The sequence below is a fragment of the Ambystoma mexicanum genome, chromosome 1q, assembly GCF_040938575.1.
Source record: "Ambystoma mexicanum isolate Mex_15411 chromosome 1q, UKY_AmexF1_1, whole genome shotgun sequence".
Taxonomy (NCBI): domain Eukaryota; kingdom Metazoa; phylum Chordata; class Amphibia; order Caudata; family Ambystomatidae; genus Ambystoma; species Ambystoma mexicanum.
The window spans coordinates 1,541,207,911-1,541,226,842 of NC_090922.1; the positions used below are offsets into that span (position 1 = coordinate 1,541,207,911).

The 18,932-nt window shown below is 46.7% G+C and overlaps 1 long non-coding RNA gene and 1 pseudogene across 1 annotated transcript in view; both read left to right on the plus strand.

The window, feature by feature from the left end:
* LOC138523115 (zinc finger protein 850-like) overlaps nucleotides 1–18,932 on the plus strand; it is a 197,177-nt pseudogene that overhangs the window by 148,610 nt on the left and 29,635 nt on the right.
* LOC138551525 (uncharacterized) overlaps nucleotides 1–18,932 on the plus strand; it is a 132,454-nt gene that overhangs the window by 12,649 nt on the left and 100,873 nt on the right. The gene's annotated exons all lie outside the window — the stretch shown is intronic.

Genomic DNA, 18,932 nt, shown 5'->3' on the forward strand with positions numbered 1-18,932 from the left:
TGCCACTCCTATCGATCCAATTCCATCTGCTCTTATACCTAAGGTTTACCCTCTTCTTATACCTTACCTTGTTTCTTCTCTTTCTACCTCTGTTTTTCCTATGTTCTTTAAACACGCAACTATTATTCCTATCTTGAAAAACCCCACAGCTAATCCTCTCATTGTTTCTAAAATCCGTCCTAACCCCTTCTACCCTATCTCTCTACTAGAGCATCATGTGTACTCTCAGATTTCATCCTTGGTCACTGATCCTTTTCTTCCTCGTTTTCAGTCTGGCTTCCGTCCCCTTCATTCTACCGTTAGGCAAGATTACATGCAGTACCCTTTGGGTGCACTACCATAACCTTGACCTCCTGGCAATAGCGGCCCAACCTTTGGTATAAGTCTGAACTACACAGGTTGGTAGTGTGGCCGAACCGCCAGGCTTATCTCAAGAGGGGTCAATTTGAACAGTAAGTTTGTAATAGAGTTTCACAGTAGCAGGTATTCAAATAAACAGTTACACTTAAGGTTTCTTGATTAAATAATTATTAATTTAACAGATGGGCCTCATTATGAGTCCGGCGGTAGCCGTGACGGTAAAAATGGCACGGCTGCCGCCGGAGTCATTTCTGTTCTGGCGCCCGGCAATGGGGACTCACTGAGGCATAACAGCCCCGACAGTCCCGGTAATTCCCCATTGCAGGGTGCCAGAATAAATTATTCCCCATTCCCATTCCAGTCCCATTGGACTCAATGGGAATGTGGGGGACGGATGCACCGTTACCATTCGGGATTGAGGCCGATGCAACCGTCAAGTTCTGCGAGCGGGTGCCGTTCTGCCTGCCAGGTCAGACCTGGCAGGCTGAACGGCACCCGCTCGCAGTAGCTTACCAGCACCGTTGTTACCGGACCAGCAGACTCATAATGAGGCCCGGTTATATAAGCCTTCTCCAGAAGGAAGCAAATCACATGTAACTTTTAAGTATACTTCAAAACACACTTTCAGTTGATTTAAATCAGTTGATAACCATTGGGGATGGCACACAGACACTTCCTACACCCTGAGGTGACTTAAATAGCTAGGACACTGTGGAGATTGATTTATCACTGGTACATTTAGAGCAATACTGTTTTGTGCAAAGGTTAGATATAGGACGAAAACATAGGTTAACACAACATTCCATAAACTGGTAAGTACTTTTAAAACCCTCCAATGCAAAGTGAATTAACCCTTTCCTGGGGAAAGGTAAATGCAGCTAGTTGGAGGTAGAAGAGTCTTTCAGGGAATCAGGCAATCTACTGTTAATTTTGCAAAGTCTAGAGAAGCTGAAGATCTTCGGATAGGTGAATAAATGTCTTGCACACATTTTCAAAAGAGTTTGTGGAAATAAAGAGCACTTGAAAGGCCACAAGCTGTTTAGACTTGTTTAAGGCAAAGATGCAAGCAACTCTGCAAGGCAACCAAGACAAGTCTCAACTGAGAACAAGCAAGGCTACACAACAAGAGGTACGTCCTCTTAGGTTTACAGTACCTTTAGAATGGAGAAAACCCACTCCTGGGTTTGAGTCTTAGGGGTGGCCCAGTCTTGTAAAGCTTGTACCTTGCTAGACAATGGCCTTATTTCACCTCCTCCTCCCTCATGTCGAAGGTAGACCACTTTACTCTGACCAATCTGATATTTGCTAGCCTTTATGGTCAGTTGGGCCTGTTCAAGAGCCTGCAAAACATATGGTCAAGATGGTCTTCCCAAGTAGGGCTGAACACTGCAATGTCATCCAAGTATGCCATGCAGAAGTCCTCCATCCCATTCAGAACACGATTCACCATCCTTTGGAATGTAGCAGGTGCATTTTATAGTCCAAAAGGCATAACCTCCTCCTGGGGTTGAAAACACAATTTTCTCGTTGGCATGGTCTGTCCGAGCTATTTGCCAATAGCCTGATGTTGGGTCAAATGTGTTGAGGTACTTGGCTGAACCAAGTTTGTCCACCAGCACCTCTGTCCTTGGTAAAGGATGGGCATCAGTCGTGGTGACTGCATTAAGAGCTCTATAATCCATGATCCTACCTTTGGCACTAGTACAACTGCACTAGCCCATGGACTTGTAGCTGGCTCTATTACCCCGAGATCCAGCATCTTCTTGACCTCTTCCTTTATCTGAGTTCTTACATGGTCTGATATTCTGTAACCCCTGCTTTTCCTTTTAAATTGTTTTTATTGCATTGTTTAAAACAGAAACAGTGGGACTACAACATTGTCCCTTCCCCTTCCATCCCTTATCCCCCCCCCCACTCTCACTTCACCGGTGGTAATTGTATATCTTTTAGAGGGTATGTCCTTCGGGTCTTGTCTCCTCATGTAAACATGTCTAAAATTCTAATTTTGTGTGGGCACCATTCTAGCATGTAATCACTTTGTAGATATTCTAGGACCAGCCCCCAGTGTGATAGTTTTGCCGGGCCCCTTAAATGTTATAGGTTATGTGCTCCATTACTATGAATAGCCAAACTCTATGTAGCCAATCTATCGTGGATGGCGGTGATTTCTGTTTCCTTCTTTGGGCTATTGTTAGCCAGGCGCGGTAAGGAGACCCATGAAGTTTCTCTTCTGAGTCTTTGTCATCGACTTATCTCGGGGATCCCACATGCCGCACATCCATACCTCTTCTTTTAGGTTTTCCGCTCCTTTAAACATCCCTTGCATTTGGGTTTTTATTTCCGTCCAGAAATTTTGTAGTTTCGGGCAGTCCCACCAGATGTGCCTCCATGCGCCCTCTGCGTCGCCATCCCGCCAGCATTTATTTTGTTTAGTGTTGTACATTCTGTGTAATCTTTCTGGTGTATAATGCCTTTGGATCATTATCTTTGTCCATGCTTCTCTGGTCTGGATCGCCCAAGTCCATTTGGGGATTATTTGCCAGACATAAACCCACTGTTCTCTCGAGATCTCTCTCCTCGGTGTTGTTTCCCACCTCTTCATATAAAGCCATTTTGTGTCTTCTGCCTGGGCGTTTATTAATTTGTACACTGTTGAGACACATTTATTGTCTCCTGGGTGTGACATAATATATGTCTCGAATGGAGTGAGATGTCTTGTTGCCGCCTGACTTATCCTTGGGGTAGAAAGCCAGTGGTGTAGTTGTTCATATTTGTATCTATCTTTTTCCGTGGGACCGAGAAGTGCACAGCATTCCGTGAATGTTCTAATCTGTTTATCTTCGTACATGTTCCCCACTTTTGTGCATTCCGATTCTATCCATTTCTGGAATGTCCCTTTCTCTGTGCCCGGTTGAAATTCCGGGTTTTCAAACATTGGCATGAAGGGGGCTGGATTTATGGTCAGTGTTTCTTTGTCGCCCTGTTCCATATTTCCAGCGAAGCACTCATGATCTCACTTATGCTATCCATAACAGATGCTGTAGGGTTTTCCTTGCCACCGCCCTGTCTTGTGCTACCCATGTCTTCTCGAATTTGTTGGGGATCCATTCTTTTAAGACCCACATCTGTGCTGCCTCATAGTATTTTCGAAAATGTGGAAGTGCCATGCCCCCCATGTACTTTGTGGTTGTTAGTGCTATGTTGAAGAGTCTCTGGGTTTTGTTCTGCCATATGTATTTGTTTATCATTTTGGTTAGCGTTTTAAAGAACGTGGGAGGGATTTTCATGGGGATTGCCTGGAAATAGTATAATAGCCTGGGCAGGGTTGTCATTTTTATAACTGTAATTCTGCCCCCCATGTGATAGAGAGTGGATTCCATCTTTCCAGATCTTTTCTCAGCTTGTCTATAAGGGTCGGGTAATTCCTTGCATATAGGCCTTTGATTGTATTGGTGAGCGTGACCCCAAGGTATCTTACCCCTTCTTCTGCCACCCCCAGTTGCATCTCCCCTGCTCTCTTATGGATTTCCTGTTCGTCTCCCGCCAGTACCATTAGCTCTGACTTTTGCTTGTTTATCGTTAGGCCCGAAACAAATCCGTAGTCATCGATCGCTTGTATGAGAGGGGTTAGTGTAACTGCCGGTTCCGCCAGGACTATTGTCATGTCGTCCGCATTGGCTGCTGTTTTGTGGATTATTCTTCCCATTGTAATGCCTTTGTTTTCGGGTTTATTTCTTATTTTCATCAGCATCGGCTCCAGGAATATAGCGTATAGGAGTGGGGAGAGGGGACATCCCTGCTTTGTGCCTCTTTCTATTCTTATTGTGTCTGAAAGCTCCCCGTTCACCGCGATTCTGGCTTTGGGCGAGTTATATTTGGCTCATATCATTTTGATGAATGTTTCGCCGAAGCCGAGTTTCCCCAAGATATGGAAGAGTATGGACCACACCACTCGGTCAAACGCTTTTTCCGCGTCTATCGCCAGTAAGGCAGCAGGGGTGTTTGTGATCCCCACCTTCATGGTCAGATGGGCCATTCTTCTTATATTGTCGTGAGTTGTTCTGTTGGAGATGAACCCTGACTGATCCTGGTGTATCAGTTTGGGAAGCAGCAGTATAAGTCTGTTAGCTAATATTTTGGTATATAGTTTGGCATCTAGGTTTATTAGAGGTATGGGTCGATATGAGCCTGGTGTCTCCGGGTTTTTCCCTTTCTTGTGGAAGACCAGGATTTTTGACTCATTCATTGAGCTTGTGATGTTGGACGTGTCCTTAAATGTGTTGAAGAGCTCTGTGAGGACTCGGATAAGGGAGCCCGCATAGGTTTTATAGAAGATGGCTGTGTAGCCGTCCGGTCCCGGGGCTTTGTTTTTAAGGTAGGTCTCTTATCATCTTTGTTACTTCCTCTGCCGTAATTGTTTCGTTGAGTCGTGAATTCTCCTCTGGTGTAATGATTGGGAGATTCATGTCATTTAGGTAGTTTATCTGGTCTATGGCCTTAGCTTTGTCTGATGTATATAGTTTTTGGTAGTAGTCTCTAAAGATTTCTGTTATGGCCTTCGTTTGTGTTCTCAATTGGTCGTCGTTATCTCTCCGAGCCTTCACTGTTTGCCTTTCTTGCTTGCCTTTCAGTTGTCTCACCAGGGGTTTATCCGCTCTATTTGCTTTCATTGCATACCAGTGCTTCAAGTGCAGCAATTGGTTCTCTGCTCTTTTGGTTCGGATGGCTTCCAACTGACCCTGTATATGTCTGTAGGCTCTCTTTAGTTTCAAGGTGTGATTATTTGTCATTTCCTCTCTTATCTTCGCTAGGTTGTTTTCTAGTTCTTATTCCCATTTGCAGGATTGTCTGTCCCTCTGTGCTTTGAGTGCGATCAAATGTCCCCTCATTACCGCTTTGAAAGCTTCTCATATCGTGACTTTCGCCACTTCTGGGGTGTTGTTTTGTTTGAAATAATGTACTATGTGTCCTCTGATTGTCTCCCGCATAACGGGATCTTGTATGACTTCTCTTGGTAGAGTCCATCGCCATAGGCCCGATTGTGTGCGGAGGGCTGGGAGTGAAATCCATATGGGGCATGGTCTGATATCGATATGGGGCCCGTCTCAACTTCTTGTATCTTTCCTAGAAGACTCACGGATGCCCTGATATAGTTGATTCTGGAGCTTGTGCCGTGCACGTGGGAATGATATGTGAACCCCGGTGACGAGCCTCTGATTTTTCGCCAGGCGTCTTCTAGTGCTATTTTTTGCATTGTGTTCTTTAGCGATTGTGATGGAGATCCCTGGTGTGAGAGATTGGGGTTCGATCGATCTTCTCTGGCGTTCCAGGCCAAATTGAAATCCCCGGCCAAAATCATCTCTTCTTGTGAGAAATGTTCTAGTTTATTCAAAGTGTCTTTCATGTAGCCGTCCTGGCCCATGTTTGGGGCGTATACTGTTGCGAGAGTCAGAGGTCGGTTCTCGATTTGAATTTTCGCTGCTAAGAATCTTCCTTGCTTGTCTTCTAGGGTTTCTCGAATTTGGACATTGAGAGAGTCGATGAATGCTATCAGCAATCCTTTTTTTCTTTTCCCCATCGTTTGCTTGAATTGTTCTGCTGTATCTTTTCAGGCTGTTTTTCCCTTTATTCTTTTTCTGTATATGCGTCTCTTGTAGCATATGTCGTATTTTCCCTTCTGTAGCTGGTGTTCTACTTTTTTTCTTTTGACTGGGGAGTTTAGATGTTATGTGTCAGTATTTTCAGCCCCATCCTGTTGTTTTTCTTTTTATGATTCTATGGGCCTCATTACACGGACGGCGGTAAGGGTTAACGGTCACCGTTAATGGTACCGGTGACCGTTAACCCTTACCGCCTTACTACGAGGTCCCTTTGCGGGTTGGAGAATTTAACGCCTGCTTTTTGCAGGCGTTAAAAACCAACCCGCAAAGGGACCAGGGAGCTAATTACGGTACCGCAATTTGCGGTGCCGTAATTAGCACCTTCCCCATTCCCATTATGCCCTATGGGGCAAAAATGGGAATGGGGAAGGGCAATGGGGGAAGGGGGAATTACTGCCCCACCAACCTTGGAATAGGGCGGTAATTCCCCTTTCCACCAAGGCGGTGCCGGTATTTTACCGGCATGGACCAAGGTGCTAATAGCACCTTGGTCCACCGCCGTCCGTGTAATGAGGCCCTATGTCTCCTTTAGTTTGGTCTATCGTGGAGTCTTTGATGTGTGCCGGTGGGTTCCCTTACCCCCCTCTGGGATTGCTCCTTGTCCTCCTCCTTTGTTCTTCCACTCCCCCCTTTGTGTTCCCCAACTCCCCCCCCCCATCCCCTCCCCTTGTGACTTCCCTGAGGAGGGCTCTGGGCCCTATGATCGCTTGGGCGTGGAGCCCTTTGCGCCATGCCCTCTCGAACTCGGGAGTAACAGTGGCGTGAGGAGTCCTAAACCTCATTAAAAGTCTCTTGGGATTCCTGTATGGTCCCAGCTCGCCGCTGCTGTGTGTCTGCCAGTGGTCGCCAGTGGTCGCCTCTTAGATTCTGTGTTTCCTGTCGGAGTTCTGGTGGTCATTTTGTTCTTGTTTTGTGCTTGAGGTTTCCGTCCGTTATTTGTGTCTTGGTGTCTCTGTGGGGCGTCTAGATTTTGTGCTTATAGAGGTCCAACCTCTTGGGGCTCTTTTTCCTTGCATATGTTCCCTGCCGTTGTTTTGGGACCCCTCCTGCTCCTGTAGATTCATGATCCGTTCTCCTTCCTCACACGTGGTGATCCTCTGTTGTTTCCCCTCCCATGTGATTAGAAGGCCGAAGGGGAACGTCCATTTATATCGAATTTGTCTCGCTGTCAGTTCTTTTGTTATTTGGGACATCTCCCTGCATTTTTGGAGAGTGGTCTGTGCCAGATCTTGGAAGAGTTGTATTTCTGTCCCATTCATCCTTATGTGATCCAACGTCCGAGCTTTCCGCAGGATCTGTTCTTTTTGTGGGTACGACACCATTGTGATCAGGACATCTCTGGGGTGAGCACCGGGTTCTCCCAAGCGGCGTGGGGCCACTCTATGTATCCTATCAATTTGGATTACTGCTTCTTCCTCCTCCTCTAAAATGTCTCTGAAGACCTGTTGCACTGCCTGTTTGAGGTCTTTGGGCCTCATTACACGGAAGGCGGTAAGGTTTAACGGTCACCGGTAATGGTACCGGTGACCGTTAACCCTTACCGCCTGATCTCGAGGTCCCTTTGCGGGTTGGTACTTTAACGCCTGCTTTTTAGCAGGCGTTAAAAACCGACCTGCAAAGGGACCAGGGTGCTAAATACGGTACCGCAATTTGCGGTACCGTAATTAGCACCTTCCCCATTCCCATTATACCCTATTGGGCAAAAATGGGAATGGGAAGGGCAATGGGGGAAGGGGGAAGGGGGAATTACCGCCCCGCCAACCTTGGAATAGGGCTATAATTCCCCTTTCCTCCAAGGCGGTGCCGGTATTTTACCGGCATGGACCAAGGCGCTAATAGCACCTTGGTCCACCGCCTACCGTGTAATGAGGCCCTTTGTCTTAGACAATCTCTGCCATATTTTTTATTCGTATGTTGGATCTGCAGGATCGATTTTTCTAGTTCCTCGCATTGGATTTCCAGATAGTGGGAAAGTCTTGCCAGCCTCTCCTGTACTTCTGCGTGCTGTTGTGTTTCTTCATCCAAATTCTGCACCGTTTTCTCCATAATGTCTGTACGTTCCTCCAGATTCCCTATGTCTATTTTCAGCTCCTGCACCGCCTGCTTCATTTCTCCCTTCATCGTCTCAAATTGGGTGTGCATGGAGGCCATGAATTGTTCTTGAAATTCTTTAAACCATTCCTTCATGTCTTATTTGGTGGTCATGTCGGTGTTCTCGTCCTCCACCTGGTTTCTTTCGCCTTTTTCTATTTGAGCAGTGTTCTTCTGGCTTATCGACGCATTTGTTCCCCAGAGTCGCTCCAAATTCTGGTCTTGTTTCTGCTTGGTGACCGAGGGTTGTGCTTGCCTGCCCCTGGATTTGGACATGTGTGCTAATCTGGTATGTTCGTGGTCCGTTGGCTTTGGTTTTTTCTCTGAGTTTCGATTGTGGGCTTCTCCCTATTTTGTGGTAGGTATGACATCCCCCCTGCTCCTAGAGTCCCCTCAGGGGGGTATGGTTGTAGTTTCGCCTTTCCAGGGGAGTTTGGTTCTGAGTGGGGTTTGCTGCGGCTGGCTTTGTGATTCTTGATTTATGGGGGGCGGGGGTCTGCTGCTTGCCCCCGCTCCTTTTCCCCCAGCGCGGGCTTTTTGTGTGTTAGCTAGTGGTAGCCTCTTGTCCCTGGCGGCGGCCTCTCTTGGTTATCCTTGACTTCCGGTCCAGGGGCTCCGCTTGTCTTGTTTTGTCCTGGAGGGGGGGGCGTTAGTCGATGGGGATGTCTGCTGTTTGTCCCTGCTCCTTTGCCCCCGACTAGGGCATCTGGGCATAGATTAATGGTGCCCTCTTGTCCCCAGCGAGGGCTTTTCTTATTTGTCCCTGCCTCCCGCTGCGGGGTTCCCGCTTGCCTTGTTTAGTGTTGGGAGGGGGGGTACCTTCTTTTCTTATTTGGGACTCTCTGTGGGTTATGTTGTGTGTATTATTCGTCCCCCTTGTAGGGCCTCCCGTGCCTCCTCCTCACCTCACCGGTGGTTTTTGTCGGAGTCGTGTGGAGGCCTCTGGCGGGCCCTGCCTCTCCGATTCCGGCGTGGTGCTTCCTTCTCCCTGCTGGACTCTCTACTGGGCCCTCGAGTGCGATTGTCACTTTGCGCCTTAGACCGCTTTGTTGGCGAGGGGGCTGCCTTCTTACTGTTACGTGGTCTGATCCCACCGGACTCGGGAATCGCGCGGTGGATTCCTCTCTATTACTTCGGTCACTGGATGGGTGGGTTTTGCGGTTATGCTGCTGCTCCCTTGCCCCCGACAAGTGCCTCTGGGTGTGGGTTTGTGGTGCCCTCTTGTCCCCGGCGTAGGCCTCTCTTGTTTGTCCCTGCTTCCCGCTCCGGGGGTCTTGTTTTGTGCTGGGAGGGGGGAGCCTCCTCCCTTATTAGGAACCCACCGCGGGTAATGCCGGGGCTGTTGTATGTATAATTCATCCCCTTTGTGTGCCCCTCCCGTGCCTCCTTCTCACCTCACCGGCTTCTTTATGTGGCTTCTCGTAGGAGTCATGTACAGGCCTCTGGCTGGTGCTTCCTCTCTCTGAATCTGGCGTGATTCTTCCTTCTCCCCGGTGGATTCTCTGCTGGGGCCTCAGGTGCAATTGCCGCCTTGTGCCTTATACCGCTTTGTTATCTGCAGCTGAAGTTGTATGGGCGTGGAGCCTGGTCTCTGGTTTGCCACCTTCTCTTTTTGGGCTCTCTCCGGGTGACCCTGCTTTCATGGGCTGGGCCGTCTCTCTCCCGGGATCTCTGTATGCCGCTGGGCATGGTGCGCGACCTGGATGGCGTCCCCTCCTCTCTCCGACTGCGTTTCTCCCCGGGTATTCTTGCTTCATCCTGGGGGTCCCGTCTCTGCACAGAGCTAGTCTGCCCGTTGGGCTCCTCGGCGGCTCTGCTGGGCTCCGCTTTCGTTCCGGCCGCAGTCCATCCTGATGGGTGGCGCTGATGGGACGCTGGATCTCCTGACGAGTGGCGGTTCTGGATAGCTCTCGTTGCTGGTGAGGGGGCCGCCTTCTTACTGTTGCACGGTCTGATCCCGCCGGACTCAGGAAGCGCGCGGTGGATTCCTCTCAATTACTTTGGTCGCTGGATAGGCGGGAATCGCTAATATGATGCTGCTTCTTTCCTGGGACAGTTCACTGCAGGTGTTGATTCCTCCAGCTGTTGTTCACCAGGTTCCGAGCTCCCCTGGGACCATGGCTCTGCTTTTTGTCGTTCTTTTTTGTTGCGGCCTCGAGCAGGCAGATGGAGCTCTGGTCAAGCACGTCTGCTCAGGTCGGCCGCCATTTTGGAATCTCATAACCCCTACTTTTAACAGGGAGACGGTCACCAGTGAGTATATCAGGCTGACCTAAGGGGTCAAGCCTTGTGTTAGTGAAAACAGGGATGCAAACTGCTTCAACAGAATTTAGCACTCTTCCTGTTCGTGCAGAGTCAGATCCGAAGAGAGATTAACTCCATCTATTTTTCCATCTAAAGGTTGTCCCCTGAGAAGGGCAAGCAGAGGTTCACTCTCCTCCTGATCAGATTCTAAATGCAAAGCTCCTAGTTCTGGTCTGGAAACATAGGCCTTTAGTCGGTTAGTGTGATAGACTCTAGGGCCCACTAAATAAATGACCTCTCCAAGTTTGCCCACAACCTTGAAGGGTCCAATCCATTTGTCCTGTAAGGCCATATGCCTTGTAGGTACCATAACTAGAACTAGCTGGTCTGGAGTAAGCTCCACCATGTTGGCCTTCTGGTCATGCCAATGCTTCACCAGATCCTGACCTGCTTTCAAGTTATCTGAATCTTCTGTCATCATTTGTGCCATTCTGCTTCGGAGACCTAACACAAAGTCAGTGACTCTCACTGGCTTGAGGGAGGGAGCACTCTCCAACCCTTCCTTGATAAGGGCCAATGGACCGCAAACCAGATGATTATAATCAATAGGGCTCCTGGTTACGGCCCTGTTCTACCCAGGTAGGTAAACATTATAGCACACAAATGAACAGGGTCAAGGAATCAAACAACACACACACCCCTTTAGTGAATGCACACCTTTTTAGCAATGGTTACTACCAGCAAACAATTTCATTGTCATCACAATATGATGAATTTTCAAATCAAATACAATCACAGGGAAACTCGATTTACAACAGAGAGAAAGGTCATGAAATGATGGAGGTGATGCTCAACCAAGGATAATCCCGTGGGCAAGTATTTAGACAATAAGTGACACCATAGAAGGAACACATGGGCACTATAACAAACAGTACATAGTGCTATCGAGCACGACAATTGCAAAGTGGATAGGTTCAAACACCGACGATAAAAAGTCAACACAACTGTGTTTCGGCCATAAACGGCTGCAGTAATATCCAATCTTTACAGGCCTTCATCAGGATGGAGTAGTGGAGAGAGGGGGGTTTCCCGTGATTTCTGTCACAGAAATGGGACAGCGACACAAGTCAGGGAAAGTGTGTGGGGTTCCAAAAAGAGATTCACTTATTTTAAATCACAATTAATGCGTAATTACAAAAGGGATATCACCCAGGGGAGAACCAAAGCAACACTTACCGTGTCCAAATGGAACCACAGATAGGAGTTGCAGGACCGTCTGGTGTTAAATCAGCAGATCACGTGGAATTACTGGGCCATTCCGAGTTCGGAAGGCCCGGTAATTCCTCCCTCCAGGAACCTGGGCCCAGACCTTCCCCATTCCCATTTCAGCCCCCATAGAGCTGAATGGGAATTGGAGAGGGAGCAAACAACGGGCCGATTACGAGTGACCCGTTATTTTCTCCCTCTTCCCATCGCAGGACCCGGCAACGACGCCTGGTTTTATTTGTATTTATATAGCGCACAACAACCCGATGACATTGTGGAACTTGTTACAGTACAAGGCTTAGTTACTTAGTTACATGGTCATTAGCTATATATATATATATATATATATATATATATATATATATATATACATACATATACATACATATACATATATATACACACACACACACACACACACACACACACACACACACACACACACACACACACACACACACACACACACACACACACACACACACACACACACACACACACACACACACCAGGTGTCCTTACCGGATCCCGCGAGGAGACCTCGTAATGTGGCGGAACGGGTTTAACGGGTCCGCCTCCTTTAGCGGGTCCCGTTAACCCGTTCCGCCAGGGTTGTAATGAGGCCCCTTGTCAGTTTTTCCCACTTAGCGAGATCAGCATGAACCCGTAGGAGAAAGGGGGGAAAATTGGCCTTGTAGAGTTTGTTCATTTCCCTTGTGACCTGTATGCCCAGATATTTAAGCTTAACATTTTCCACCATGAGGCCTAACTGGGGAAGTCAATCCACATCTGCCTGTGTAGTTTCATGCAGGGGAAACAAAATTGACTTGGCCTCATTAATTTTGAAACCTAAGAGGTTTCCATATTCTTTGATTAGTCTAATTGCTCTAGGTATAGAGGATGTGGGATTCAAGATGTGTAGAAGTAGGTCATCTGCATACAGAGCTACCTTGTATTCAATTGCTCCTAGTCACAGTCCCTCCACCCAATGATCGTTCCTTAATTTCTGGGCTAAGGGTTCTAAAGAGAGCACAGATAGTATGGCTGAGAGAGGGCATCCGTGTCGTGTTCCCCTACCTAGCTCAAACCAGCTGGAGTATTCCCCATTCACAAAGACAGAGGCTTTAGGGGATGTATACACTGCCTGAATCCCTCCCCTGAATTTCGAGCCTATCCTTTCTTTGCAGAGGACCGCCATCAAAAAGCCCCATTCAACCCTGTCTAATGCCTTCTCCGCGTCAACCGACAGAAGGGCAGGGTCGCTGATCATATTTTGGGATGCGTTAATCAAGTGTAGGGTCTTCCTCATAGTGTCGGCTCCCTGTCTACCCAGTATAAAACCAACCTGATCCACATGTATTGGGCGTGGCATACATTTCTTCAGTCGGGCCGCAAGGAGTCTAGTGTATATCTTGGCATCCACGTTTAACAGTGATATGTGACGGTATGATCCACATTGCTTAGGGTCCCTTCCCTCTTTGGGGATTACTGAGACAGGAGCTCAAACCAAGGAGTCCGGGGCTCTCCCAGTATCAAGGATCTGTAGCCATCCTTTCCTGGAGCCTTGCCCAGTGACAGCTTCTTAATCGCGTTTTTAACTTCGTCCTCAGTTATCAGGCTTTCAAAGCTGAGGGATTTGTCATATGAGAGTTTTGGCATTTCAACAGAGGATGAGTAATCATCAGTCCCCGTTAAGCCAGGTTGAACCTCCGATCTATATAACGCCTCATAGAATGTGGCGAAGGCTTCGCGAATCTCTACATTTGTTGCAGCGTGAGAGTCCCCTCTGTTCTCTATTTCCAAAACCCTCCGCTCAGCTCGTTGGTCACGCAATCTGGCTGCCAACAGTGCTTCAGCCTTATCTCCTTTCTCATAGAAACTCTGTCTCAGAAGCTGTAGCTTATGGACTGTCTGTCTGTGTAATTCTATCAGTCTGATACACACTTGATCATTCTGTGAATTATGGGGGAGATTGATTTGTTTGGAGTTTATTTGGGTTTAAAGTCAATGGGGGTCATTCCGAGTTTGTAGGTAGCCATGGTGCTATCAGCACCATGGCTGCCTTCAAACCTGGGTCCGGGTCACGTATCTCTGAATGGGGATTTACCGAGTCATTCGAACCTTGGAGGACCTGTTAAGTCCCTATTCAGAAAACCATTCCCCATTCCCATTTGACCCCCGATAGGGCTCAATGGAAATGGGGAAGGAGCTAATAACGGGCCCGCAAATTGCGGGCCCGTTCTTAGCTCCATGGTCCCTTAACGAGTCGCGCTAAGGACGGCTGGTCAGACCTTGGAATGTGGCAGTAGTGGGTCAAAGGCAGCAGCATCCTTACTTGTGCCGTTAACCCCCTACTGACAGGGTCGGAATGACCCCCAATTTTTAAATGTGCTGCTATCTCACTGTTGGAAGAGACTGGTGTTTGTTCTTTAAATCTCAATTCAGCCCTTTTATTCTTCAATAGTGCTGTTGGTTATACATTTGTGTTCGGTGCAATATACATTTGCCACAAAGGTTACGAGGAGGTCATCACTAATGACATAATAGACTGGTCAAGCGAGGTGCCTGATTGGTGGTAAAACTGCTCACCTAGTGTCTGCTCACCCAGTGTCAGCTCACCTGCCCTTATTGTTTGTATCGGGAAATTGCGAGATTTCATGTACATTACTGACGACATAAAATGGTAGAAAAATATATGCATTGTCCTGATGATTAAAATATCCACATGAAATGTATTCTTCACCCAGGCTGTATGGTTTGTTTTTCTACATGTTTTTGGCTACTGAACGGTCCTGTATGAAAATGAATCACATATCACCTCTATTACATTTTATCATTCGAGAGCCACTACTCCGACAGCTATGAGGGGGGCCTATATCCATTAGATGGCACTTCACAGTCTTAATAGTTACTATGTGAGTAATTAAGTAATGCACATCACTAATACTGAGGGGCAGGCATTGATAAGTGTGGGTGTACTCCCCCTTTTACAAGCTGACATAAAAATGTCCTTTCCATTTGTAACATACATGGCCTTCTTTGAAGCCAAAATTGTGGCGACACACATGCCAAGGATTATTGAGGATAAGAACTTTTGAAAAACAAACTTAAAGAGGATGAGGATTATTAAAGACTAGACCAAAAAGAAAGACACATTTTTCTTATGAAAAAAAGATGTAAGAAGGACCAATTGTGGATTGAGCAATAAGCAAAGTTGACGCATTTGAAAGCAAGAGGATGACTGTGAACATTGAATTTGATGTAAGCACTGCAATATTTGGAAATTGAAACCATTGAATAAACAGTGGCAATGACAACTGAACAGCTGAAATCTACTGTTATTAAAACAAAAAGCAATATTTACACTAGAATACCCACGCTTATCAATGCCTAAATGACTAATTGGAAATAAGAGCAGCTTATTAATAGTGGATTGCTAAGCAGAAAAAGGCTAAAACAGGAAGCTAATAATGTTATATTTGAGACCCAGTTGGCCTGTTAGTGATGCCTGCGACTGTGAACATGCTGAAACTAATAATGTGTTTCTCCTTTTACTTCAATAGGTGATTGATGTCCCAAAAACATAACAAGATTGATTGTTAAATTGTGTGGACTAATGCAGTGCCAACCTTCATTGATACAATGTGCAATTTCCTAACATCTTAGAAGCAGACACGTTTGTGGTCCAAATTTCTTTTTAGATTATTCATGAATTGAGATTGAGAAGCCTATAGAATACTTGCTGGGTTTCATTCATTCAACACACGTGTGGTAGCATCCAGCAACACAGCTACAATACATATCCAGCATTTCAGAGCAATAATAGCAACATTGCTTGATGTGCAGTAAGACAAGACTGTTTCTTGTGCCTATTCCTGAGAGAACACAAACGAGTGCTATTTTATAGATGTTCTGAATTTGAGATTAGTTTGAGATTTTGCAAAACACCTGTAAATGGTCAAACAGTATCCATGCACCGAGTATTTTAAAATCTTCGGCCAGAAGAAACATCTCTCTGTCACCAGAAAAGTCCTACACATGGGAAAGCTCATCTGCCCGTTGAATCTGGGAAAAGGTTCAGTGGAATTAATCAACCTGACAAAATAATCTGGCAAAATATGGGTGAAAAACCTTACCAGCGCACTGAATTTGGGAATAAAGATATGCTTATTTCCCCCCAGAGGACACATTCAGGTGAGAAACCTCATGAGTGCACTGAATGTGAGGAAGGGTATTCTGAGAAGGGGCAATTTACCTGCCACCAGAGAACACATACAGGTGACAAACCTCTTGAGTGCACTGAACGTGGGAAAGGATTTGCTCAGAAGGGACAGCTTGCTCTGCAATACAGGACACATACAGGTGAGTGCACTGAATGTGGGAAAGGATTTGCTAGGAAAGGGCAGTTTGCTCTGCACCAGCGAAAACATACAGGTGAGAAACCACATGACTGCACCAAATGTGGGAAAGGATTTGCTACCAAGCAACAGCTTACCTGCCACCAGAGAACGCATACAAGTGGGCAACCTTATAAGTGCACTGAATGTGGGAAAGGATTTGCTAGCAAGGGAAAGCTTACTATCCACCAGAGAACACATACAGGTGAGAAACCTCACAAGTGCACTGAATGCGAAAAGAAATTAATCACGAAGACAGATCTTATTCGACACCAGAGAACACATACAGGCGAGAAACCTCATAAGTGCACTGAATGTGGTAAGAATTTTATTATGAAGGGGGATCTTATTCGTCACCAAAGAACTCATACAGGTGAGAAACCTCATGAGTGCACTGAATGTGGGAAAAGGTTTGCTCGGAAGGGGTATCTTACTCTGCACCAGAGAACGCATACAGGTGAGAAACCTTATCATTGCACTGAATGTGGGAAAAGGTTTGCTCAGAAGCCACTGCTTACTCGACACCAGAGAGCACATACAGGTGAGAAACCTCATGAGTGCACTGAATGTGGGAAAGCTTTCAGTCACAAGGGAGATCTTATTTATCATCAGTTCTCACATACAGGAGAGAAACCTCATCAGTGTATGGAATGCGGGAAATGCTTTATTCAGAAGGGAAGTCTTATTTTTCACCAGAGAACACATACAGGAGAGAAACCTCATCAGTGTACTGAATGTGGGAAATGCTTTATTCAGAAGGGAGATCTTATTTGTCACCAGAGAACTCATACAGGTGAGAAACCTCATGAGTGCACTGAATGTGGGGAAATGTTCTGTCGACAGGAAGGTCTCATTTACCACCAGTTCTCACATACAGGTGAGAAACCTCATAAGTGCACTGAATGTGGTAAGAGTTTCATTCTGAACAGGGATCTTATTCGTCACCAGAGAACACATACAGGGGAGAAACCTCATGAGTGTACTGAATGTGGGAAAAGGTTCAGTCGGCAGGAAGGTCTCATTTACCATCAGTTCTCACATACAGGCGAGAAACCTCATAAGTGCACTGAATGTGGTAAGAGTTTCATTCTGAACAGGGATCTTATTCGTCACCTAAGAACACATACAGGTGGGAAACCTCATCAGTAAGATAAATAACCTAAATGGGCACCAGACAAAACATGCATGCGAGGGTCCATTTCAGGATAGGGAATGTGGGAAATACTACACTACGCAGCATGTCCTTATCTGCCATGAGAGAGCACATGCTTGTGAGGGTCAATTTCGGGGTAGGGAATTTGGGAAATACTTGCTACGCAGGATGTTCTTATCTGCCATGAGAGTGGACATGCTTGTGAGGGTCAATTTCGGGGTAGGGAATTTGGGAAATACTTGCTACGCAGGATGTTCTTATCTGCCATGAGAGTGGACATGCTTGTGGAGAAATCTCTGTTGCATTTGAAGCTTCAGAGTGGAGAGAACACTTCAATGATGCTGAGGTTAGCATGTCTGTTGATTAAAACTGTGGAGATCTTGTCACCAAAGCTAACAGTTTCCTTTGGCACACAAATAGTGGCTGATTATGATTGGTTGAATCATTTGTTTAAAACGCATCCCTTCTGGAATATTCTGAAGGGAGACTGCACCCTCTGTGTTGAGATACCCATTCGATGGAACACTTTGCCTGAGAACCTGAGGCAACTATAGGCCCTCATTGGATATACGGGGGAACTGTTCTGCAAATTCATTACCAGAGGCTGCCTAGCACTAGATTATTATTGTATACTCGGTGCTACAGAACATATACACATGAGAAACCGCATCAGTGAATGTGGCAATTTTTTAGTATTCTCTTGGAATTATCAGGTGCCCTGGACACCATTACCCATCAGTTCAGGGATGCCTGCATCAGAGACTCCACCTACTCCTTTTACAATCACACCAGGCTAATGGACCATAAGCATCTATGACACATCATTTGATATCACAGTCTCTGCTTAAAAGATGTGGCATTACCAGGGTTCTGCTGGTTATGGCTAGGGGTTCTTAACCCCTAGTCTTAACATTATGGGCCTCATTACAACCCTGGCGGAACGGGTTAAACGGTGCCGTAAAAGGTGACGGCGCCGTTCAACCCGTTCCGCCACATTAAGAGGTCCCCTCGCGGGACACGGTAAGTACGCCTGGGAAAACCAGGCGTGCTTACCGGGTCCCGCGAGGGGAAGAGGGAGCAAACAACGGGCCATTTCGTTATGGCCCGTTGTTTGCTCCCTCTCCCATTCCCATTCAGCCCTATCGGGGCTGAAATGGGAATGGGGAAGGACTGTGTCCGGGTCCTTGAGGGAGGAATTACCGGGCCATCCGAACTCGGAATGGCCCGGTAAGTCCTCATTCCGAGGACCCGGACACGGATGCGATTTCGGCGGCAGCCATGCCGCCAATAGCGGCAGGGCTACCGGCCGAACTCGTAATGAGGGCCTATATGATATGTTTTACCCCATGGCACCAGACTAATTTACTCCTTCAGATTCTACTGTCACAACGCTATTATCCTCTGAGGCATAATTTGGAGATCAGCAAATGCTTCACTAAATGTTCAGAGCTGTCATTCAGCCATGAACACGTGAATATGATCTCACTGGCTAATCTCAACCCAGACAACACTGGGATATTAGTTGTTTGGGTTGCACTTGGAATTCTTCCCTGAACCCCTTCTGGGTTAGGTGCTCTAGCCAGCTACCTGGGTGTCCATATTGACTGAGCACTCGCGTGTCCTCAAAAAGAGTGAATGACAGTTTATTTTAAGTTCTGCATCTCTTGTTTCAGCAGGTAGCCAAGTGGAATTGCCTTTTTGATTTTCACTCCATATATCTGGAATGCCCTTGGTGCAAAATTGTAAGCTACCACAGATCCT